The following is a 26207-nucleotide window of genomic DNA, read 5'->3' as shown; positions in this document are numbered from 1 at the left end:
CCTGTGGTGAACAACAGAGGGGAACAGACTGAAAAATGTGTCCATGGGTCAGTTAGTGAACAGAGAAAAAGGTAGATTTACACAGCTCTTTAACAGAAGTCTGTGCTCTATCTCTCTTTCTCACCGCCCTACCTTCCCTCTTGCTTTATGTATACATGTGAGAAACCAGCAAGCTGGAAGCTCTCCCAGGACCCAGATGTGCTCTGTCAACACCAAGATTCCAGAGAGGAAGAAAGGCTTTACAGCAGCAAGCTGCACACACACAGCCAGAACCTGCAAAGACCGGGAGCCAGGAGAGAACAACCTGCTCCATGTAAACACAGACCTCCCTGTCCCTGTCTGAGCCACTGGTTCTGCTTCCTCACACTGTATTGGCACTGGCCAGGGCAACCTGCAGAAGCAGCAACATAATCCTGGTGGTGGTGTAGTGAGTCGCAGAGTTCCTCCTGCCTCACTGAGCCTCCTTCTTTGCCTGCCACCGTGAAGAGGTAAATAGCTATTGGCTGCTCAATAAGTGGCTTCAGTGTGTTGAAGTAAGGGGCCTTTTTTCCTCCACACTCTCCCAGACTTGACAAGCATGTATTGACAGAGCAGTTACACACTAACCCATTGGGGGAAATCCTCCATACTGTGCCCCAGGCAGCTGATAAATGGAACTCATACAATACCTGTAAGTATCATCTCTTAGGTATGGGCCTCGAAAGGTATATTTTTTGCAAATTAACAGCTTAATATAACAATAGTAAAGCAGACAAAGCTTAAGAGAGTAGAGGTATAAGAAACATATTGTAATGACCATTAAAGCAGGGAAAACAGAGAAAGTATTACAACAAAACATGTTGATTTTGCTGTTTCATTACTAAAATTTTCATTCTGACTTACTGTAACAGTAAAAATAACTAATGAAAAATAGGAACAAAACCCGATACTATGCAATTCTCGAATTAGGTTTCATTGCTAACTGTAAAAGCTATCCAATTTTAATACTGTATCTAAGCATATGAGGGTCACTACTGTCCATAAACGATCTGGTTGGATATTTGGAGTCAGTAGTGGAGCCCCAAACATCACTGGGAAGATGCGATGCCTATCCCCTCCCTCCCTTTCACTCCCTTTTATGTTGGACCCACTACTGATAAATGGCTATGGGTGCAGCACTTGCTTTCACTCTGTGATATGTCAGTAACCTTCACTGATCTGTTAGCGGGTAGGCCCGCCTTATCGCTGCCTCTCCTCTTGTGATATACTGTGATCCCAGACCCTGACTGCTTTTTAATACACTGCACTTTAGGTAACCATGTCGCAGGCTAACCACCGAAGTGGACTAACACCTGAAGCCATGTGTTACAGAAGCGCTATGATGGCTACAAAGATTATGGATAAACCAACTGTGTAAGAGCATGTCAGCTAAATGATAACATTAGCTAAGGTAGAAAAGCAGAGTTTTGAGGTATTCCCAGGTTTGATTATGTACTTTTGCAACGGGCTGTATGGAGAGGAGCGTAATACTCAAACTTTAAGCTTAAAGAATGATATTTTGCAAAAGAAATAATGATATGTCTCATCAACAACAGCAGCCCATTGCATTTGCCACCCTAAGTCTTTACAATCCTCTCTTGCTTCCAGTTGGATCCTTTCAATCCTGTGGCTTTGTTCAAGGCACTACCTGTGCTGTGTTTTTAAGTCTAATCAAGCACCTCTGTCAGAAAATAGAGCATGTGTGTTGACAGAGCACAAAACTCTATGCAGTGCTGAATTAGTGCTGACAGATACTTCCTCCCACCAGATTTATACATGCACTTACTCAGAGGAAAAAACTGAACCAATTCATAGAGTTTCATTCAAATCATATGAGCCCTTGAGCAAACAAAATAACAAAAACACTTGCCAGGTATTGCAGCACGCGTTGAACAACTTTGTACACGGTGGATTACAGTTGCACTACTGTGGCAATGATCATTGTAATTAAGTAAAATTTGTGCTAACTCAGAGAAAACGAAGTTACATCCAAGGATCTTATGAAATTAATAAACACAACCCTCTAAAGCACCCATGCAGGTTTGAGAAGGCTGCAGACAAAAAAGACTGGGCGACTAGCAGGAGAATTATCCCAACTATTGATTTTAGCTGTTGGGTATTACAGAAGGAAACAGTGGGTTTATCAGGCCAAGATCCCTCTGCACTTTTACTAACTAAACGAGTATTTTCCGGTCTTATCAGGCAAAAAGCCTATTACTGATGTTCTCAGCCTCCCCCACAAACAGACAAAAGGAGATCTTGGCCACTATTATGTAGCCATTGCATGAGATGCATTATGTCACACTTTTGGAGACCTCCTATATTTATCCAAGACACAAAACCAGAAAGATGCTCACATAGTCTCCTTTAACACGACACCCCTCAAGGGTATTGCACACTTTATTATATTTATCTATATAAACAGCTCATCAACAATCTGCTCTCCATCATCATTTACCTTTATCTCTCTTTCTTTCATGGGGTCAATGTCATTTTTATGGCTACCTTATGTAAGAAAAAAGGCAGTATTAATTAGAAGTGCTATAATTCTGGAGAGGAGCCTAATTCTGGTTTTAATCACATAGCATAAAAAAGTATATGTTTTAATTAGAGACTGCAGAGATACCTGTAGAGGTCCCTCTAATTATGTCTTATCCATGTTCTACTACATGCTGTTCTGTATCTGCTGGTGTGAACTGAAAGTTCACTTGTTTGTTTTAATATTAAATTATACCCAGACGTGTTGTATAAATACAGATTTCCCAATATTAATAATGAAAAAGAACAGAGACAGAAAATTTCCCCCTTAGCAATTACTGTGAAAATCCATAAAATGATCAATACACAATCCCAAGGATTGTCTTAATACATATAAAGTATGGATAACAGTATGGGCTTGTATGAACATCCATGAATGTATTGTGCTATAAAGTAATCTGAAGGAGATAGGATTATAATCAAAAAAGTAAAGCATGGCTTTTCATTATTTGCATGTCTCATCAGATTCAGAAATAGAGGGCTGAAAAAGATTATTGACTGAGTGTAAACAGAACTTAGTAATCAAGAAATGAATGAACAACCTAGTCAGCCAAACTAAATCTACATCATGGCCTTATACTGCTTCTTAGATACAAAACCAACATGCTGGTCTTCTTTAAACTACAAGTAAAGACTTAATCTACTGAATAAGGACAAAGTTGCCATGTTACACATGAGGTACATTACATAAGAAAGTTAGCAGGATTCAATGAGGTAAATTGCCGCCTATACTGGTAAGCATTGGCAATTATGGTGTGATTGCTTGAGGATCAAGACCCAAGTGTTGGCACCAAAAAGGGGGCAGTGCTCTATTGCCAACTGGCCCTTCCTTTATGTCTCCAAGCCAGCCCTGTAATTTGCTTGGAACGCAGATAAATCTTATCTCAGAGACCTGATTAAGTTTTTAATTTACACACCAATCAATAGCACAGGTCTATTGGCAATGTGTCTAAAACTCTATTTACCAAAGGATTCCCTGCTATCAATTGATCAAGGACCCGGCAGCCATAAATTATAGGAACATGTGTGTGCGTGAGTTAGAGAGAGGGAGGCAAAATGATATGGTGAGAAAGTACTGCAAGAAGGAGAAAATTAAATAGACTGAACATATTTAGAAGATTTTTAGTGTGGAATGCAAAGATAAGCTGTAGCCTGCTAACACCCACTGTAGGTTGCTGCACATGACCAAGGTGCAAGCCAAAGACATAGAAAGTTTAGTTTTCAGCTGCTTTAATGATGATGATTTGGTCTATCTAAACATCTTTAAATTACAAAAACTTAGTGAGAGTCAAAAGATTAAGAACCAATGCTAAGTACCAAGACAAATGAAACACCCTAACACTTTAGGCTCTTTCTGCATGATTACCATTAATGGTTTAAAGTCTAATTTTACAGAATTGTAAAAAGGTGATTTTACTAGGATCTGCGTTCCACAGTGTTACTAGCTCTCATGCAATGATCCATTTAATCCTTCTTTGAAAACTAAGCAAAGAAAAATTCAAGCACAGATCCATCTATATAACATCCATATCCACAGGTTTCATGTTGACTCTTGTAGTCAGAAGTTTTAAGATTTGACTGACTTGTCAGAGCTGAAAGGTGAGATTTCGATACAGACACAAATATACTGTCATTCTTACAAAGAGTTAGAGGGGGCAGATATAGTCTAGTCCCTCTCTGCTGTTCCTGTGCAAAAGGAGTGAAGGGGAGAAAAGGAGGGCAAGCGTTATCACCGTGGAGAAAGTGTCGTCATGGCGGTTCTGCTTTGACCCTGCTGACTCGCCAATTCCTTAACATGAGATCATTTTGGACAGCTGACCTTAATATTACTGTGCTCTGAGAATGAAACGGATCCAGTAGAAGATCTTATTCCCTGTGCGCCCTGCCAAAATATATGCAGGATGCACATTTACAGCTTTTGTTCCTGCAGCAACATTAACAGGAATTAAAGGAATTCCCAGAATAAACAAGTATATCAGTTAAGTCTCTCATACCTACATTTAGTATATGGTAAAACACAGTTGTTTTTTCAGTTTGTGAAAAGACCAGACAAACGAAGATAGTATGTTTTCCAGGTTGTACTTAAAATTACCACATACAATCATAAAGTAGAAGAACATTGTCATAACAAATGTTTAAGCGGAAGCTCTGCACTACTTTGTCATTAGAAGAAAAGCTGTCTGGTAAAATCAGGCATAAACATGTGTCAGAATTACATGTAATTATAGTTGGAAAAACTTCCGCATGAGTGTATGAATCACCTCTGCAGCTGGCTGGCGTGGCAGGAGAGAAAACAGTACCCTGCTATCCTCACCTTCATAACTGCAGTGGGGGAGGGGTGCAATGCAAACCATTGGAGACGTGCTGTCTAAAGAAGACAGACAGTCTCATACGAAGTCAGAGCGGCCAGCTTGCTGGTCCTTTGCTGGATTATCTAAAGAGCCACCGACGGATATGTGTAATCAGCCCCATCCCCATGTTTCTCTCTCACTCTCTGCTTCTCTGGCTAATGTCTCCGCCTGATTCGATTGAGGCAATTAGGCAGTAATCTATAGAGCTAGGGAGTGATGGAAACATTTCCCACTGTCCTCCTCATGTTTCTCAGAGCTGCTATAATTAGCTAACTTTGTTTCTCATTAAACATCAAAGGAGTATTTACATACCCAGATCCAATTTGGCTCTATGGAGCCCAGCCCTTTTAAACCATTGTGAAATCCTGAAACATGTCTTTAAACATTGGAATGAGGGAAGTAGAATCTACAATTAATTCAATTAAACCTTTATTGAAATCAGTCAAAGACAAAGAATGTAGAGGGTATGGAATACAACTTGAAAAAAGACTATGCCCATGGAAAAAGCTTGGCCCATAGGTAAAAGCTGTTGGTCGTTAGTGATAGATCTAAACCTTAAAAGCCGCTTCTATTAAAGTCGATTTTTATTAACATAGCAGTTATAGAAATGCAAAAATTCCTTGTCTGATATTAACTAAAAGATAATTTGTTTTATGTTAAATGGAGTGAAAAGAAAGCTACTAGATATGGATTGCTAGTGTTTATAATATACATTAAAGCATTATACAGTACATAACATAACCTCGTTTCTAGATCCATCCAACAAACACCAACCTGATCAGCTCGGACTGTGGAGGAGACCGCCAATTACTGTTTGCGGTACTGGACAAACCTTCTATGTTATGCAAGCATATTGAATATTCTTACCATTTTCTGATTTTGAAAGTTATTTTCCAAACGTTCTAAGGACACTTTCCAGTGACTGCAAGAACATCATATGCATACAAATAAAAAAAATAGAAATGAGCCCCACCTCTTTCTTCATGATTGTAAATGGCCAAAGCCTCTCAGCCTTAACTCCACTTAAACATTCACAATATCTGACCTGACAAGACCGACAAACGTTTGTATCATATAAACTATCGATGTACTGATATAATCATAATGATAATGTTAAACAAATAGCATTCAACAACCACAAAAAATGCTGTTCCTTAGGTCTATGTGAATTGCTTCCTATGTTATCTTTTAATCAAAGCATCTAAGCTATTTGTTTTCTTATACTGTCCCCTCATTTCCTGGTTTATGAATATAAAACAGGGTATTAACAGCATATAAGAAGATTGTCACATTGTGAAGTTTGCCAGTTGTCTTTGTGCATGTTTTTGTTCTCTCAAGCCCCATCCCCACATTCAAATACATGTATGTAATCATGACTGATCACTATAAATTGCCCCGCTGTGTAAGTGGTTGCATTACAGTGGATTTTCCTTTAAATCTGTCTTAAGGGGTGAAAACAATTGCATAAGTTCTGCTGATTGGCTTATGATGAATAACAATAACAAACCAACCAGAGGAAGAAGGTGGTTATTCAAACAATCATACATTCACACTGAGTACAGTTAATTCAGAGGTAAGATTTTAAAGATGAAAGAGTCTATATGTGAAATGTGAATTATACTCTGAACAGAGAAAGTTTTTTTCTTGTGGGTGTGTGTATAAGTGTCTCAATAAAGGCGATGTAAGGAGGCTATCCAAGTCACCGATTATTTGAAATATGGATTAATTATGGAGTTTCAAAGGCTAAACAGTAACAAAGAAGGTTGGTTGTTTTATATTTGAATACAAGGAGAGGAAATGTTAAAAAGCACTGTTTGTTTTCTTTTTTTTTCTTTTTTTGACATTATGTTATATTGTTTTATCATTCCAAATGTCAAGATTATTGTACCAATGATTATCAATGTAATTTTACTGTCACATTGTCACACAATGACATATGAAAATTTAGATTAGCATACAGTGTTTCCTGTTTGCCATTGCTTCTGTTAAGGGTACTTTTATAGAATCCTGTATTTGATTTTAGAAATCAAAGTTACTTCTTCAAAATAACTTACCCAATGCCCATAATTTCCTAAAGCTGTCTCTATGAGATATGATACAAAAGAACTGTTCATGATTTTACTAAATTAAGTAACAAAGTAATGTGAAAATAAATATAGAGCTTTATTCAAGTACATGTGCGACATGGCAGCCAGTTTAAAAAAAAAAGGTTAATACAATTAGCTGGATTCCAGCATGACACAGATTTACTTTGTCAGTTGTGCTTTAGCAGTAATTCAAGGTCCTGTGAACAGACACAGCCTCAATGAAAATCTTACTTTAACCCTGATACCTGTCTAAGGTCGTGAAAAAATAAACAAAAAGTTAGTTTCATTGGCCTTAACAGCAGTCCTCTCAGAACTGCTTGTGATTCGCTCTAATGAGGTGCTACAGAATCAAAATGTTCATATATTCTATTGTCCTTTTTCTGGAGTTGGGGTTTAACTCTCAAGTAAATGAATAAAAGAAAATAGATGAGCAACTAAATTTTTTTTGTTAAATGAGAAATTAATTAGTATAAGGGGCAAAGGAGTTTTTCCTAGATAAAAATGCCATCCATCCACCACCACTTTTCTCCTATGTTACCCTTTACTTCTGTGTGCAGTATGGAAGCTAGCCTGGTCTGAACAGCAGAGGGTTAACTGCACTGCTAAATTGTTGGCCTGAAAAAAAAAGTGAAACAATGAAATAATGGCAGTGACTGAATGCTCAAAAGCAGGGGGCACAATGGGTGTGGGAGTGCAGGGGTCTTGCCATAGGCTACCGCAGATGTTACTGAGCTTCTTCGGGTCACACAGTCATGGATATTAGCAATCCTACGAGAGGAATCCTGGATTAGAAAGCTGGATTCCTTTCTAAACTCTGTCGGGGTTTGAACGTGCCAGAAAAGCCAGGAAGATGTAGAAAATCTCCAGTTATGTATCTGAAATGTGGCAAGGCAAAATATGTGTGGTAGTGCTACATAAGAGTAGTAGAAGGAATGCAAACAGAAAGAGCAGGCAACATGCTAAATTAAAACACAAAAGTATAGAAGGCAAAGAGTAAGATTGAAAGGTCAACTGAGCAAAACTGCCTTGAACGGATAATGAAACAGTGTAACAGAAAGACAACAACCAGAATTTAAGCAAACGATAATGAAGTACGTTTGCAGGAAGGGATCCTATGAAATGAAAATTGCTATTTGTAGCTGAGTGAGTGAATAAGCAAAGACAAATAGCGTTATTTTGCCTTGTACATATGCGTGAGTGAGAGAGGGCAAGAGAGGGAGAAATAAAAGCTTTTCAGAGTGTATATCTGCTGTTCTTTCCCTCTTTCCCAGCACAGAGGTCTGGGCAGGCCTCATATTTTTAGCTGCTGTCAGTCCAGGGTGAGAGGTAGAGACAGCAAGGGGCAGCTGTTTTCTGGGAGGTTGCCCTTCCCCACACATGGCCTTTGATATATTTTAGTTTCATTGGGCAACAAACCCCAAACCCCCATCTCATATTCATAAGTATTTCTATATGAATGTATTCATGTGAAAGCTTATGTAAAACGAAAGTTTAACTTGCATAGTAAGGCACATGAGTAGTGGCAAAACATGGAACCAACTCTGAAACTTAGGTGGTAAACCAAACTGAGAAGAAACACGAAACCAGACCTTTGTTCTCTTCCCCTCTCTTTGTTTTAGACAAGACAAATAATTTCACAGGAATGTAGCTGGGCTGGTCTCTATGTATTCAACAGTTTTTCAGAATATAATGGAGAAACTGATAAAGAAGTCATTCTCACATACAGGCTCTTCTCCAGTGGGGGTTTCCCTAAGTATTTAAGGAGTTAGGTTACATGTAGATATTTTTTCTTTTATTGTTCCGATGGGCAAAGATTGAAAACTCCATAAACTATGAAGCATTTTACAGAAATCCTCACAGCATTGTCCTTTTTCTACCAAAACAAATATAAAGTTTAAATCAAGATTTTTCCTGTAATGTGTTGAAAATATCTTCATTTGTTTTTAATTACCAGCCCAAATCAAAAAGTTCTGTTGCCTATGTAGCGCCAAACCTATACCCCAATTCAGAGAAGACGCCTCAACGTTATTCAAATAAATAGCTTGTTTCTAATCTCTTCTAATGTATGTTTCAGCTTTAGCCTTTCTTGTACACTGGCTGAAAAAAAAACATTTAAAACCGAGAACAATTGGCTTTTAGAGGAAATGGGAAAAGCTTAATGACACTAGTCTACCCAGGTCAAACGACTCGGCAAGCGACCCGCATTAAAATCGCCACGGCTCTGATCGGCATGCCGTGGGAACAACAGCGCCGGGTTGACCCGCTAAATTATGTGACACCATTGAACGCAACGTATGGATGTCAACACATGTGCCAGTAGCTTCTGATCTAACAAGCCGAAACAACTCTATTTATATTCAATAAACATGGCAAAGCACTGGTGAGAGGGATTCTGACGGATAAAAGAGCGAAATAATAAAGAATACTGACTACGCCCTGGCTCCCCTCCATGTTGCTCTACCTCATTTACTTCCCTGATTTCCATCACACTGTCGACATCATCATCGCTTGCTCACTCAGCGTGATGCCATCATTAGAGTGGTAAGGGGTAATGGCCACACACTTGCCAGTAGGGGGTGAGACGCGGCTTTTCGGACATTTGGGAAAAGAGTCAAAAGCTGATTGTTAGCGGGTCAACCCGGTTTTGATAAACTGTCGGATTTTCAGCTTTGGATCTAATGCAACTTCTACATCTAGTCTAAACCAAAGCCTCACTTCTCAATATGTTTTTATCATGGTATTGTAAGCAAGCATATCATTATACTGGTTAAAGCAGAAGAGAATAACAGCCAAAGGAGTCCTGGTTTATCAGTCTCAGTGGCCCCCACAAACAAAAAAATATCAGAACATAAAAGAACACTCTGACAATAATAGCAAACACAAATTTTCATATTTGACAATTGATGCAGGTGAACCTTTGTCCCCATCCAGAGACTATCCATCACTCTACAAGTTAATATTTGCTTCTGCCTGCTCATAAATTTGCATCGCATTAGAACCTGACCTAAATGCATTTTTATCACCCAAAGTAATTAGCCGAGCATTAGTTGTAAGCGAGACTGAGAGTACTACAAAGCTGAATCCTCCCTGAATGGGTGGTGGCTAGCCAAAAGCTGCAGGCAGAATGTCAACGGAGTAAAGCGGAGTTGGGCCACCAGATAAAAGAGGAAGTGAACATGGCCAGAGTGCTGCCTCTTTAATCTGCTACATTAACTCCAGCACTACAAGGGGAGGAGCCAGCAAGCAGGCTAACAGCCCAGCCACATAAAAGGGGAGTGTCAATGAGGGGGTAATAAGGAAAGACAATGAGTAAACAAGCAGGGGAAGTCCAGGCCCGGTGTGCTAGAAACTCCCTGCTTCTCACTGCCTGGCACACACAAAGGCCCCCGCTGTAATTAGCTACCCCAATAGGTTGTTTAGCATTTGCATATAAATGCCCTCACAGGCAAACGCTGAACATGCTGACACAAGCCATGCCAAAAACAGACGTTTGCCACACCTCTACCCCTCCAGGAGGTCTCAAGGGTCCACTTACACAGGGGATGCCCCCTCCCTCCACCCGATGCTTGTACCCAGCACATGCAAGCTGGCATCTATATCAACAAAAACAAATGGCACACCAGAGTGTGGTCGCTCAGTTCTTGTTTCTAGAGAGATTGTGAAACACTGTAGCCAGGCTTCCTGTTGAAGGCCCACATACCCATCTGTCATGTGAAAGTGTACTTTCCTCAGACCACAAGGTACAACGAGACAATGCAGGTGGAAGTCTGTTTTTAATATATCTGTATGAAAAATCTAACAGGAATATGGTAAAGGACATATATAGATTTGAACATTAACAACCACACACCTGTGCAAGCCTGCAATAGCATGAAGTGTACAGCAAGGAGTCTCCACACAGTGTGCGAAATAAACGTTAGTTCTTGATCAGGATTAAAACATGAAGGCTAGTATTAGTATTGCATCCTCATAGGTGCAACTAGTACACAAATACCTATTTACAAATCTGCATCCCAGGATTCATCAACCTCCTCTTGTGTGTTGTTTTCATAAGGGATATGTGTGAAAACTTAAAGAAAGGAAGGAAGTGATGAAACATTTGCCTGCCCTCCCCCACCTCCGACCAACTCCTTTTCTTTTCTCTCCCTCCTCAAAAAGCCCAGATTCTCTTTAGTGTAAACAGAAGCTGTGTCATCCCCACACTCATCTTGCTCCAGGCACCGCTAGGAGTGAGAAAGTGTAAAGCTCCCGATGCATACTACGGCTGCTTCCTGTGGTAATCCTTACCACAAGGAGCAACTTTACTGGTCAACCCTGCTTTGCTTGCAGTAAGGTCTCCCTCAGCTCTGTTTTTTGCATAGGAGGACCACAAAACAAGAAAAGCTATCATTTGGTGCCATCAGCCACAAAGCTTAAGCTAAACTTCCAATTCTCACCTGTCGTATGGCCTGTTGTTCCCTGTCAGGGCATGACCCAACATGAGGAAACACCTGGGTGAAATAAAAAAAGCATGCAGTAAGAGGAGTCTTTATTTTTTACGGCTTTACAGAAAGCTTGTGTGAAATACATGGACAACTACATTGGAAGAAAAGCATATGGTGCAATTAACAGAAAAGGAAAAAAAAAGATTTTTTTCTTTCCATTTCTGTTTGTTCTGAGCTACCCAAAATGGTTTAGTGGAGAAGAAAAAAAAGGTTCTAAGCGAGAGTGCAATGATAGCAGAGCGGAAGGAAAAAGCAGGGCATATCTGGTCAAAATATTGGCACTTAGCATGTGAAGAGAGGAGAGAAACTGTTGAAACAGCCTGTATCCGTTTTGAGCCTCTCTCTTACCTCAGGCTGACTTCCTATGTGTGGTCAGTGTGCGTATTGTTTTATCGCTTCACTCGACAATGCATATACACCACTCGTTACCACCTGGGTAAAACTGAAATGTCAAATGTTGAGCTTCACTGGAAAATGTCGCCTTTAATTAAACTGAAACTTAGCTGTAGCAGGTTTGTGGCCATGGAGCAGTTGATGAAGTGATACAGGGGGATGCTTTAAACTCAAGCCACCATAATTATTGTGTATAACATGTTCTTAAGCATCTATTAGAGTCACCATTTGGCAGAAAAAAATGCAAAGGCTAGCCTGGGGATCTCACACTCATTCATTAAACAGTAGCGAGAAAATGAACGCCATGGTGACCAGACGAGGCTGATGACGTCACAAAGCCGAGGTCACCAGTCTGCTGCGACCGTCTAGCCCTCGTTTGGCCCCTTGGGACCTCCCTCACCCCCCACCACAACCTACTTGTCCAAGCTAAGCTCTGTGGTGCTGAAAATTGGATTGAAAACTGTCAAGAAGGGCAGGGTGTCAAATATTTATTACATTAATTTTGATAAGACATCAGCTATAGAATTAAGTACGCCAACTGTTTCAATATATAAATATAATTTTAAATCAATGTATTTTTGTGCAGAGAAGATGAGGACGTCTCATTTTCCTCAGGCTACATACATAAATATCTGTTTTCTGCTGTTGCTGTGTGGGAGCCTCCTCCTATCTAATCAATTTATTATGAGAGACTGAGGTCCTTATGTTTGTTCATTTAACACAGGGAAAATGAGAAACCACATTTGTTTCTGGTGTGGTGGGACCCAGTATAAAAACTATATATGCTTTGTGAGAGAATATAAAAATCCAAAAGAGGATAGGGGGACGGATAGAGGCACACAAAGTGGAAAGACAGATTCCCCTACCAGTGAAACATAAAGGTGTAATGATGTGGCTTTAAGGAAATACGTCTTTAATTGCGGCCAGGCGTAACATTTAATGCGACCTACATGACACCTGGCAAAAATGGTTTACGCTCCGGACGGTGCCAATTATAATTCAGCCAATGAGGAATCTTTCATAAATCCACCAACATGCTCACTGCGAGCGCTAGATGCTTATTTGACAAGATGAGATGGGGCGGGATGGCGACAGGCGCACATGCAGTATATCTTCTTTTTAATTACAATGTCTGCAGAGGTGGAAGTCTGCTATAAACAATCATCTCTGCAATCAGAAGCAATAGCACCAACACTCAGCTTTATAGAAGCTCATTCTAAAACAGAAAACATTTTGATTATTTGGAGAATGTCAGTCTTAAAGGTTATATGCTATTTTCAAAGTAAATTTCTAAATTATTTACAGACGTCAATAGGTCAGGCATTCAAATCTGCGGGCTATCTTTCATTTGCTAGCCTTAGCAGTTCTCATCCGATTGTATAATGACAAACATGTGTTGGGGTTGGTCAGATTATATAGATACTGATATTTACAGGTATTCATGAGTGTCAGACTGACTTAACTGAATATATACACAAAGTTTTTAGCATTCTACCTAATTTAGTTAATTATTAGAATTTTTTCCAGGTTTATTTTTTTAAATCTATCCCTTTTTATCAGAACATGTCCTATTTGGACACCTACATTTACCTTATTTAAAACTGCATATTTTTTTCTGATATGCCTATGTTCTGTTTGCTTTAAATTAACATTATAATAGATGAAAACACTGTGCAGATGTGTGCATATCTCAAAAAGACTGCTCTATGTAAGCCTATTATCATAGAGACTAACCTTGTATGAGTAATAAAGACATATAATAGGAATTGCAAGGATGTACAGGTTATGTAGTTATGCAGTGCATATACCCTGCAAACTGACACAGGAATAAAAGAGGAAAAAAAAATAAAGCGGTAGAAGCTGAAAGAGAGCTCACTTCAGAGGACTATGGAGGTTGCAGCACTTAGAGGCCATTTTATTGCTTTGCTGTGGTCAAGTGAGGTGCACCGAGCTCAATTCCACCACAACAATGGGAAAGAGGGCCACAGAGACAAAAGAGGGCTATCCTTGCTTCTTAACCCCTTCCCTGCTGGCAGATCAGTGGCCTACGATACTGAGCCAACAGCATCAGATGCCTCAGGGGAAGATAGAGGAGCGACCGCCCCGTCCTGCAGCATCTCCCTGCCTATTTGTAGCAGCTTCTAGGACACATAACTACGATTAGTTATTTTTACAAAATCAAAAATAAATAATAAATATAGAAAAATGAATACTTTTTGCACTTTTGTTTATTTTTCTGAACAGCTATATTTTATCCCTGCTTCACACCAAATTGCACGCCAGCCTTCTTCTCAACATCTCTCCATATGTGGCCCTCCCTCTCTCCTTTTCTCTCCTCAAACAGGGTACTACACATTTGCAAGTGAATCACTCTTTTTGTTAAGATGTGTGTGAAAATGGAGAAGAGGTTGTATGAGAAGGAGTGCCCCTGCCATCGCTCTTTTCTTTTCTTCTCTCTACAACCCTGGGGAGTGTAAGCTGTGAGGTACACAGAGAGGAAGTGCCACAGACCTGCTGGGATCCAGGACATCCCAGCAGTGCATTCCTGTAGCTGTGACCCATCAGACAGAGACCGGGTGATAATGAACCACCACACAAAATCTGTGAGATGATTTTTAGAGTGGCATATATAAAGTCAAACGTGAGCTCTGGCCTGGACATAAAAAAATAATAATAATAATTATAATAATCAATCACATAGCAATTAATATAATTATCAATCTGCCTCATTATAAATGATAAGCATACACAAGTTATAGACTAGTAGAAATGGAAATAAAAAATATTTTAAATAAAAATATTATATTATTACTATTTTTACAAATTATTTTCCACATTTCCAACTGAAATACAGAATATAATAGTAAACACACAAATATTAATATATAAACCATGCTTAATGGTGCAACACTTGTTGACCAAAATGTATCACAAATATTGTCTAAATTATTTAAAAGCAAAAAGGCTGGGATAAAATATAAAAAAGACTTTTGAATCTTTGTGACTTAAATAAAGAATAATTTCTTTTTACTGAAATATCTAGATCCAAAATATTTTTCTGTTCCATAAAGCAATAAATAATACGGAGCATGAAAACAGGAGTAGTGCAACTGAGAGCGCGTCAATTTGTTAACGCTGTGACTCCCTCAAACAGCCAGGCGCTCTCTCGCACACTTACATTTTGGTTACACAATGGAGATTTCACAGACACAGATAAACAATGCGAGGCCAGTTATCACTCCACAGAGCACAGTAACGCAGAGGAAGAGGAAGAGCATGACAAAGAAACAGGGGGAGGACAAAAAAGATGGCGTGTGTGTCGTCAGAGTCACAGGCCAGAGGGGACTGCACATTGTTCCCCGGCTCGGCATACGGAGAAGAAGGCGACCTGGGCAGCCTCTATCTAAGCGTCCTCCATGTTTTATGCATTCTGTCCTTTGTGATGATAAGCACCAGTACGGAGGGTGGAATGTTGGCCTCCAGGGTCCAGAAAGAAGGGTGGGCTTATTAGGAGCAGCATGGGGGTAGGGGGTACGAGGGTGACCGGGGTGCAGCTCTGTTTTTATTTTGCAGCTCTCGCTGACATTCATGCCTGGCTCTCATGTGGGCATGTGTAGCTTCTGCAGACACATCCCTGAACATGAGCTTGCTGCTGGTCCTGCTGCTTCGAACAGGATGGAGTCAGCACCCTGCTCAACCCCAACACACACAAAACTTCCAGTCATGTAAGTGCAAGCATCACACAGGTCTCTGACTCAGAATCAGTACATCAGCAGAGAGAAAAAAACTGACTTTACCAATGTTACAACAGCAGTATCAAGCAAAATACTTGGTTTGATATCAAACTAATATATGTATTAAATAAATAACATTCACCTCAAGGACACAGAGGAACATTATACTCTCCTTATTTGACTGTATCTGCTTTAATTCATTGTTAGAAAAAACAGAGTTTTTAAAATAAATATTTCACACATTATTCAGCCCTGTTTTGTCACCTCGACAATATCAGTGTTAGGGTGAAAAAGGGAAGTATATTTTGAGCTTAAGATTTTTTTCCCCTTTATGTATAGCAGACAATCAGAATCCTTTCGCTGCATGACACCTAAAGTCAGATTTTCTCTGTACCCATGCCAAAATATTGATTAAAACCAAAATGATGTGAAGAGACGAAATTTTTTTTTTTAAAGAAATCAGATTTAATAAAAAGTTACACAAATAAATCTGGGTGCTACTGCTCACACACACTAACACACACACACACACACACACATTAACTGTGACACATGCGCATCTTCTGTGTCATAAATCTAGTCTACCACAATGATTTAACCATGATTGTTAACACGATAACATGTTGTGAAAGAACAAACCACAAGAAACCCCGCCAACTTCACTTCAAATAGATAAAACGGTCCACAGTGAGGAGGGAAAAAAATAGGCGAACTCTAATGGAAACAAGGCGGGGGAATTTCTGTGTGTGTGTGTGTGAGAGGGGGGGTGCTCTCTGCAGATGAAGAGGACACACTCTGGACTACTGGGATTAAGGATCAGGTGGAGGATCCATTCACCCTGTTTGGGTGCCTTCACACACACACCTGACCATCGAATCCTTCCCACTCACAGTGCTGAGCAGGAGCACTGCTGCACACCTCTGCAGCTCAAACCATTCCTGGTAGCCAAGATGAGTTTTTACTGGACTCGGCTGCAAAACGACCAAAAGAAATCTGTCAGCTGCACTCCTCTAAACATTCATACCATTAAGCGGTGGAGACGAGGCTCCTGGTGTTGCTTTCTGGTTTCAGAGAATACACACTCGGCACAATTACACACATATCTTTATTTGTGGAGCTGTGTATCGGAAGACCGAAATTAATGCAAAATGTCTGGTAATTACAGGGAGAATGAAGGGTAAAAATAAAGCAAATAAGGGGTTTATAGTAATTGCATTAATAAATAATAATCATTTGCTATTTTTCCTATATGTGTGGGTTTTCCAGCAGATCTCTGTCTCTGTGCTGAAAATTCTATGTATGCTCCCATCCAGATCCTCACCCAAAGAGGGCTCCCTCTAACCGAAGACGTGGCACAGACACCCCCAAAACACACAGTGCCACATCCTAAACACGGAGAGGTCGTTAAAGAAGGGGAAATATGCAGAGATGCCAAGAGTAAGATAGGAAGAAGGAGACGCACCAGTGTGCGGAGGCGAAGGGTATGACAGCCAGAGGCACTGTTTCTTTCTCTGTATAACCCCCCCCCAACCTACCTCCGCCTCACGCCAAACCAAAATGCAAGCCAATCCGTGACGACTGCGGCTCCCCCCTTTATCTCATTTGCCCAACTGCTGGACGCTGTGTTCCCACTCATACAGACAAATGGCATCTAAATTTTCTGAATATACCGCTAATCAAATGTGGCTACAGACGTGGGTCAAGTGCAAACAGTACACAGCACAGAATAAATGGCTACTGGACAGCGTGTAACGATAACCAGTATTTCTTTTTCTTTTTTACTGAAAACAATGATAAATAACACTTAAAATGGAGCTACTAAATGTAGGACATAGAAACTGCAAAAAAGCATGCCCCTTGCAATCATGAATGCATGCAAACAAAAAAAAGATAAAATATTGAAACAAACATCACAGCATTAAATTAAATAAGAGAAAAAAACTGCAAAAATATTTACTTTTTTGGCAGAAATTAAAATGTACCAAAATTCTGTTAAATATTTCTTTAAAATGTGACTGTGATAACAAATAAATAAAAATATAAAAAATGTACAAAATAAAAATCAAGCTAATTCATTAGACTGACTGATGGGAATGAATTTGAGTCAGAGGTGTAGATTTGAAAACTGCAGCTACCAGCAATAAACAGAACACCTAAGTTGGTTTTGTGAAGAAATTAATACAACCTGTGACATCCCCATGCCTTTTACTGGAACTGTTATAATTAAATATACATATGAAAAAAGGGCAAGGTAGGAGAATTAAACAGGCAGGTGGAATAAATAAACATTTGTGCTGTCTTTGTTTTGTAAGAAAGGGAAAAGAACGAGGAGGAGGAGGAGAAGGAGAGGTGTTTCACTGTCAAACAGCACAGGAAGGGAGACTATTGCTCGGTTCTGTTTGTTTGTTTGTTTGTTTTTTCGGGGGGGTGGGAGTTAAAGCAGCCTTCCTGTGTTATAGAGCATCCATAGGTTTCTGATCACAAGAATCTTAAGTGTCCTGTGCACTCCAATAAAGCTATAGTGTGAAGGCCTGTGTAAGAAAAACTGGAAAACACAATTACTAAATTATAACAAGTATTTTAAATTTGTGAATACTTCTTAAGAGACTAAGTTTCTTGATTTCCTTATACTTCTATCTCCTGTATAAAAAGCAAGGATCTGTTTACCTGACCTCTTCCTCTATGGCCCATGGCTATCTGACCTCTCTGCTCTCCCACCCTGACAGCCCCTCCTCCTCTTCATCTGTGGATAGAGTTTCTCTCCGTTTGCCGATTAATTTCATTAAAGCCGGTCTAATGTGGATGCTCACATCTTTAAATAAATCAAAAGCCCTACCCCTGCAGACGCTGACAACATTATGAACGCAATTTTGAGTTACCCCCTTCCAAAAAATTATAATGATTTAAACAATGTTAAAAATAAAACTCAACAACTCAGATCAACCTTTTCTTTTTCCTCCCCAACCAGAACCACCTCTCTGCCCATTATCCTCTCGGCTGTTTGGAGGGGTTTCCTCTCTTTCTTTTTTATCTCTGCACTCCCTCAATGACCCTGTTCCCCTCTGTTTCTTGCTGTCTGACCTAAACGCCCCACACCCCCAGACCCCTTGCACTCCCTGCAAACACTCTCACAACTGCCACCCCCACCACCCCTCATCCTTCTGCTTTACCCCCCAACAGTGCACACATCCTATCAACGTCTCTGCTCATTTTGCAAAAAACATTTTACCTACTTTCTTTTCTTACATTAATCTGCGCAAAAAAAATTCATCACCGTGTTTAAATGACCGTATTTAGCTTTTCTCTTACAAAAAGAAAAGAGAACTACTTGGATATAACGATAATTGACATTTTTGCATTTTAATTGTATATTTTCTCAATTTAATTTTTTATTTTTTTGCTTTTTTTTAGGGGGGTTATTGTCAGAAAAGGCCTCTTTTGCATTTCAGATAGTTTTTTTAGTTGTTTGAATCGTTCTGGTTTTGCGTATTTTTGGCTTTTTTCCCCCTTTTCCTCACTTCAACCGAGGCTGTAGGTAAAAGCGACCCGCGGATGCATCTAAAGTTTTCGCTGGTAACTGTCCGTTCCTTATAGGATCCTGGGGGCCAATGTTTAAGGCAGTGTTTTGTTTCTCTTTCTCTTGAAAGTTAGACTCGGTAGCCGAGTATAGTTGGAGACAGCAGAGCCAACCTCCCTGTCTCTTCCCTGAACCCACATGTCTGATCCCTCGTCACGCAGCACCCACTCTGAGGCTGTCCGTGTTCGGGGTCTTGTTGATCCGCTCCTGTCACGCAGGAGAACCGGTGCTTTTTTTTTTTTTCAAACAACACAACATTCAACTCAACGCAGAGCCCCCCTCATGCGCGCGCGCGCACGCACAACACACACGCGTGTCAATCGATCTGCATGTGACTCCGTCAGTGAATGAGCGAGAATCAAGTGGAAAAACATCAGCGAAAGGAGGCAAACAGCTGATGTAAAATTTGGAAAAATAAAAAAGCTGTAACGCGGACAAAGTGTTGCGGAAAACTGAAAGGGGGGGAGAGAGAAAAGTGTTCGGCTAGAAGGAGCTGAGGCAGGGCGGAGGGATTGCACATTTTACGCAAGAAACGTCGGAGAAGAACAAAACTGTCCTCAGCCAGAAGAGGATTTTATAAGAAAACGAAGGTGGCGCAACTCTCTGGATGTGGAAAGTCTTAAAACTATCCATAAAATAAACCAGCGAAAGATGCTCCCCGTTTTTCCCCGGACGCCCACGGACCCCACAGGCTGGACTTGGAGCTCCTTCCCTGGGCTGCGCTCACCAGGAGCTACCGCTGCCCCTCGTCCGATCTCCACAGCTTGTACCCCACCTCCTTGTTGCATTTGTGCTTTAAAAACACGTCTCTCAACATCCATTAGCCCTCCATACCACTTTCCCCCGATCCCACCAAAGCAACAAAAACAAAACAAACCGAATCTGTTTTTAAAAGCGTGTTTTTCTACAACCAGCTGCTCCGGAGTGGATCGCTGTCTCACCCGTTTCTTATCTTCCATTCATGAGAGGAGGAGAGGACGGAGCGCTCATGTAAACACAGGTAACGATACGGATCATCAAAACAGGAGATCGAGAATAAAAGCAAAAGTATGAACTTGTGATCGGTGGTCCAAAAGCAAGAAAATATAGACGGTAAACCCCACGGACAGAGTGGCTGAGATAAGTCACACAGCGAGAGAATAGGATCGTGGAAACAAGAGAGGGGAGGAAAAAAAAAAGAGATAAACGCAAAGTTGAAACTTACAATTTCTCGCTGCCGCTTTGTGATCCTCGCTTTTTAATCCAGTATTGTGGTGATTTAGCTAAAGATCCCATCAAGGCAGTCTCCTTTTGGTCAGTTTGCGCTTAGGGTGGCAAAAGAAAGATCATTGTTGTTGCGGAGTGTACAAAAAAACCGAAGTAGGTAGGCTACTATTAGTTGTTAAAGGCGATATAAAAATAATTTGGATGCAAAGCAGGCGATGAGTCTTGTGTTAGAGGGAGCGAGGAAGAGGTGAAAGTGAGATCTGATGATTGAAAAGAAAAAACTCTTTGGATCTTTATTCCTGCTAATTAGTTTCCTGCAAAAAATGGCTGTGATTAATTCAGTGCGCATGTGCTTCATTACACAGGCACGAAGGGAAGGGCTAATTAGCCGCCTTCTGGATCAATAAGATTCAGCAAAGGAGAGAGGCTCGGGAGAGAGAGGGAGGGAGGGAGATAGAGGAGGGAGGGAGGGAGGGATGGATGGATAGATACAAGTGGAAAAAGAGGAAAGTAATGATCAGGAATTGAAAATATGGAATTACGAAGAGCGGAAAGTAAGAGTTTGATTAGACGGAAGGCTGAAAGTTAACCAGCCACAGGCTCCCTTTAGATCGCTTTTTTTCTCCTCACTTTTAAAGCGTTTTTTCTTTTATTTTAAACAGAAAAAAATTATAAATATAATTAATGCAGCCTCAGCAAAAAGCGACGCTACTTAGTTTAATCGAGCCGTTTATAGTTTTCGCCTCAAAAACTCGAGTTGTAATCGTTTTAAAAAAAAACTTATTAAAAATTATAACTGTGTTTTTGATAACAGGGGATTATAAACTAACATTAATGAGCGATCTGAACCGCATACAACCATGCATTTTGTTGAATGTGAGTAAAAGTGGTTTCATTTATCGCGCGTTTAAAGCTTTTCCTTTACGCAGAGCTGGACAGTAGCAGCAACACATGAGCTGGCACGCTGCAAGGGCTGCTGTAATCTGCAAAGACCAGAGCTTACCGTAAATACAGTGCCACCTGCATATTATCACGGCTAACTGTGTATTTGGACCGGTAAATATATATTTTAAGCATTAAGAAAAAAAATACCTCAGAGAATTAATATGTAGTTGTTCTGATTGCGCAGCTTTAACTTTGATAAAGTTCATAGTGTAACCGGATGGATGCAGTCGGCAAAATTCATTTTTTTTTTTTTTTTTTTTTCCTTTGGGTTTTTTAAAAGTAAAAATAAATTAAACACATCTCAAACCAATGGCTCTTTTAAACATTAATTTATTTCAGAAGTAATAAAATAGTAAAATTCGAGCTGATTGACCTTTAAAATAATATAATGTAGTAACTAAAAAAATGGATTTGCCTACTTTTAAAAGGGGATGTTAGTGCAAGTTTTATTTACCTCTTATTACCAGCTCACGGATATTTTTACTTCAGAACACATATAAAAATTAAATAAATCCTACGGAATGCAGCACAATTTTAGCTTTTTTTAACCTTCAGTTAAGTTAATCTGTTTGCACAATGTTTCAAATTTCAGGGTGTTCTGGAATGACCGATTTAAGCCTCAATACATTCTCTATGTGTTCATGATTTAAATGAGAATAAACAAGATGTGAGAATAAATACTTGTAAAATATGAAGAGACGCCAGTAAAAGGCATGTAAGTGTAGGTGTGATGAACCAGCATGCCTTTGTGACATCTGGTTCCAAACTTGTAAGAACACGTTTTCAAAACAAGTGGGTTCTCGTAAATAACAATAATAACGGTATAAAACAGCGTGAGTCAAACTGACCAGGATGTTTTATCCAGCTCCTGGATGACTGTTTTGGATTTAGATCTATGACCATATTATATCACTCTGAGATCGTATCATAAGGTGATCAGAATTCAGATAAACACATTCATTTTGTACGTTTCTCTTTTAAACACAAAATGAGTTTGATCGTTTCCTGATTTTGATAATATTGGGGGGGAAAAAAACATTTGAGTTTCTTATTGCTCTTTTTTTCTCTCCATCAGAATTCTATTGTTGGTTCTTTGATACGTGGACAATCCCTGCCTGTCTTGCACACACTTACTGTGCAAACAGCTCTGTGTGTAGAGCGCAAGTTTCTGCGAATACAAGCAGCAGCAGCAGCTTTCACTGAGCGCCTTCCACTGATTAAAAACAACACGGATTTGTTAGTGGCGTCAATAGGCTGAATTCCGTGGCTGATCTTAATATATAAATGAATTACATTTTCACGTTTAGATATTACCCTAGCAATCTAAGAAAAAAAGGAAAATTCTGCTATATAAGAAGTTATAACTGGATTTTTTTTTAATCTGACGTGTGCGTATTTATGTATATTTGTGTTCTCTTATTATTTTAAGGCTGCGCCAACTTCTAACGGTTGAAAACCTTCATGATGTTCTTGCTTGAGAACGATAGCTGATGAAATAAGTAGACCATATTTTATGTACTCTAAGGGCCCTTCGACTTAGAGGTTAGATAGGTTATGAACCCCCCCACCCCGCTATCTCCCCCGGGACGCGCAGTCCAATAGCATATATTCCTTTGAAGAGACTCAAACTTCTTACATTGTAGCCTGTATGACCAACTCACCCCCCTTTTTGCACAAAACTCTCCCTCTTTCCCTCACCCTTCCTCCCTCACTGTCCTCTCCCCTCTCTCCCTGCTGCTAAAATGTATGGGGTGCTGTAACATGGCATTTCCTCGGCAGTCCACTGGCACTGATACCTGTTTTTAAGTAATGCAGCACCTGCTGTATAGATTCCCCCCCATCCAGAAATAAAGCAACATAAATAAATGAGTAAATAAACAAACCATTCAAACAGTTTGCACACACCCCTTTTGCAGGAGACTGCAGGAATCTCGAGGATTTGCGACGCGTCTGCTCTCTCTGGAAGCGGAAGATTGTAAAAATGAATAGGTTGGAAATAGCGTGCGAGCGGAGTTAAAGGGGGCTAGCAGATAATAAACGAGTCTGGTGTACTTTGAGGCTTGCATGGAGGCAGCTTTCAGCCAGTCGCATGCCTGCAACAATGCCAACTTCAGTTTACAAATTAATGCAAAGGCCTGATTGACATTACTCCATCAGTGGCCATATTGAGCAGGGTGCGGGCTAAATAAAATAAAAAAAGGAGCTGCCAGACGGAGGCCTTCATGCTTTTAGGGCCTATGCTTGAGTGAAAAGAGAGGAAGGGGGGAGTTGACAGGGTCTGGGGCTTTTGTGTTGCCAGCATTCAATTGCGCCTCTCAGTGGGAAGGATAACTGTCCACGTGCCAGCCTCAATAGGCAAGCATCGATGAGTGGCATTGCAAATTCAACGCAACCTGTGGGTATGACAGCCCCGTGGATATGACAAAGAAAGCCAGAGTGGCTTAAAAATGCAAAGTGCTGTATAGATGCGAAGGCGCGTGGAAGTGGTTGACCATCATAGCGCATTGAGACGGAGGGCCAAGCCCCATACAGTCACTGCTTGGAGAGATGAGGGGAGGCTGGCGCAAGCAGACCCACGTGCACGACTTGTCAGAAACATTTATTTGAATGTTTTCAAATTGAATTACAAGTTATTCTCTGGGAAGGGCTACGGGCGCGCGCACACGAGCCTGTGTGCGTCTGCACACATCCAAGACAAAGCACAAAAGGAAGCAGAGGAAATGAGCAGTCCTATAACTTTATAAAGAGATAACGACTAATATATTTCGAAGGATTTAAGGGGATATAGGATCATCATAGGCTGTAATAATAAGGAGTGCACAGTTTGGGTTGCATGTTCAGGCTGTGGTAAACAGAGATGAAAAGGACATTATAGTTTTCTCAGAATACATTGTGGTTAAGATTAGAATTTGGAAATATTCGGATAAAAAGTAGAGAATGAAAACTTGTTAAGTGATTGAAAAACAAAGAAATGCAGGTTTCATAATTTTTCTATTCTAATACAGTTTCAAAATTAATTATATTCAACAATGTTCAAGCTGAAATTCCTTTTATTTCCTTACTGATTCACCCTATGTATTAAAAAAAAAAAAAAAAATCTGTCCCACAAAGTGATTCAGAAAAAGCTGTTTACCCCCAAATCACACATGGGAGTATGGCGCACTCCTCTCCCTGTGACTGGGTGGATAGGGCAGCAAAACCAGGTGCAATGGCAGCGCCCTCTTATGTTCAGCCTGACCACTGGGATCAAGCAGAGCGGCAGCTGTTCCACCTGCGGACCAACTGCTCTCTGCAAAGCGCACCTTTACCTTCCTTGCAAACTTGAAACCTGAAGCATTTCAAAAGATCTAAAACAGTAGCAGGATATAAGAAAATACATGACCAATTTTGGAAGTTCAATTCAATTAACACGGTAATGTATTTAAAAAAGAAAAAAAAGGCTTGTTATCGTCAAACGTGGTTGAAAGTTTTATAGTTAGTAAGGAGCATACTATAATAGAGAAATAAGTTGCAAACGTTTAACATTGATCAAGCTTCAATTTGACTGAGATAAACAGGATAAGCACAGGCATCGCTGTACCTCATGCAGAAATGCAAATAAATCAAACAATATTCCACGAATATGGGTCTTAATTTATTTGCAAGAAACAACTATGGCAGGCTATAGAAATGTGTTTGGTAAAGCATCGTCTAGTAGGATGCTTCAAGAGCATCTCTGATGAAATGAGGACAAATTGTTCAACTCACCTGAGTTTCTTTTATTCAAATATATATATATATATATAGCAGGTGGATACAGAATTGTGAAATTTGCCAAATTTGAGCTTTTTATGTATCGAAAGGTTTTTTTTTTTTTTTTTTTCTAATTTTTTTTACGTTTCATTTGACTTTTTTAATTATTTTTTCCTTTTTGAGTTTGTTACAGACGCATAACCTCTTCCCGTGTGTATCTCGTTCTTCTACTGATTATTTTTCTAAATCTTTGTTTTAACATTTGTTTTCATGTTTCCTACTTTTTTTGTGAATAAAGTACTGTTTTTTTTACGGTATCATCTGTTCCCAGTTTGTTGAGTTGCAGTTTAAAGTTGATTGTTGCCATTGCTTAAAATTGTTCAAATAAAAATCTTGATATTAAAAATAATTCTGAAAGATGACGCATGGTCTGATCATTATTTCATTTCTTGATTATTTTTATTTTTGCTATAGATTGGTGGAATTGCTTCATGTGGGATAAAGTAGGCAGTACAGCTGCACCTCAGAGAGAAACCTGACTTTAGATTCGTGAATTCAGCAGAGGCTGGGAGAAAAGGCAAAAGCAAAAATACAAAGCAGAAAAAAAATTCCCAGTGCAGTTGGTGTGTTTGATTTCTGAGTTTAGTATAGAATAAATGCGGACCGGCCGTCTGGTCAGTCTGCTTAATTTACATGAGAAACAAGAAGTCATATCAATTTTCCTCTCATGCATTTCCTCGCCCTGTCAGTACTACCTTATTAAAGATCCTATGCATTATTCAAAAAACACATTTGACGTCTATTTTTTTTTCCTCCCTCATTCTCTCTTTCAGGAAAATAGATATGTTAAACCATAATTTGATGTAAAAAAAATAAATAAAAATATGTTTTTAATTTATTGTTCAGATTGCTCAATCCTGATCATTGCGATTAACACGAATAAACATTAAAGGCACACATAAAGATTGCCCCAAAGCAGCAACGTGAGGGTCTGTCTGTCTCCCCCTGTCTGTCTGAACCTATCCTCTCTCTCCATGTGTTAGTGCCTGTGTCTGTGAATGTGTGTGCAATATGCTCATTGTCTATGTAACTCGTGCCCTATATATATATATATATATATATATATATATATATATATATAT

General features: G+C 39.7%; 1 protein-coding gene across 6 annotated transcripts in view; it reads right to left on the bottom strand.

Moving 5' to 3' along the window:
- The window catches only part of zfhx3 (zinc finger homeobox 3), a 315185-nt gene that overhangs the window by 110001 nt on the left and 178977 nt on the right, over positions 1-26207 (bottom strand). For 2 of the 6 annotated variants that reach the window (XM_015384201.1, XM_015384206.1), the window contains exon 1: positions 20387-20829. The exons of 2 other annotated variants lie outside the window; for them this stretch is intronic. The gene's annotated coding sequence lies outside the window, so the exon portion shown is untranslated. Of the gene's footprint in view, positions 1-11430; positions 11449-20123; positions 20830-26207 lie in introns of those variants that run through there. 2 more of the 6 variants (XM_015384204.1, XM_015384205.1) reach the window with 2 other exon arrangements.

Source organism: Cyprinodon variegatus, unplaced genomic scaffold (genome assembly GCF_000732505.1).
Source record: "Cyprinodon variegatus isolate N-32 unplaced genomic scaffold, C_variegatus-1.0 Scaffold307, whole genome shotgun sequence".
Lineage (NCBI taxonomy): Eukaryota > Metazoa > Chordata > Actinopteri > Cyprinodontiformes > Cyprinodontidae > Cyprinodon > Cyprinodon variegatus.
The sequence above is the reverse complement of the archived record's forward strand: the minus strand, read 5'-3'. Positions and strand labels throughout refer to the sequence as shown.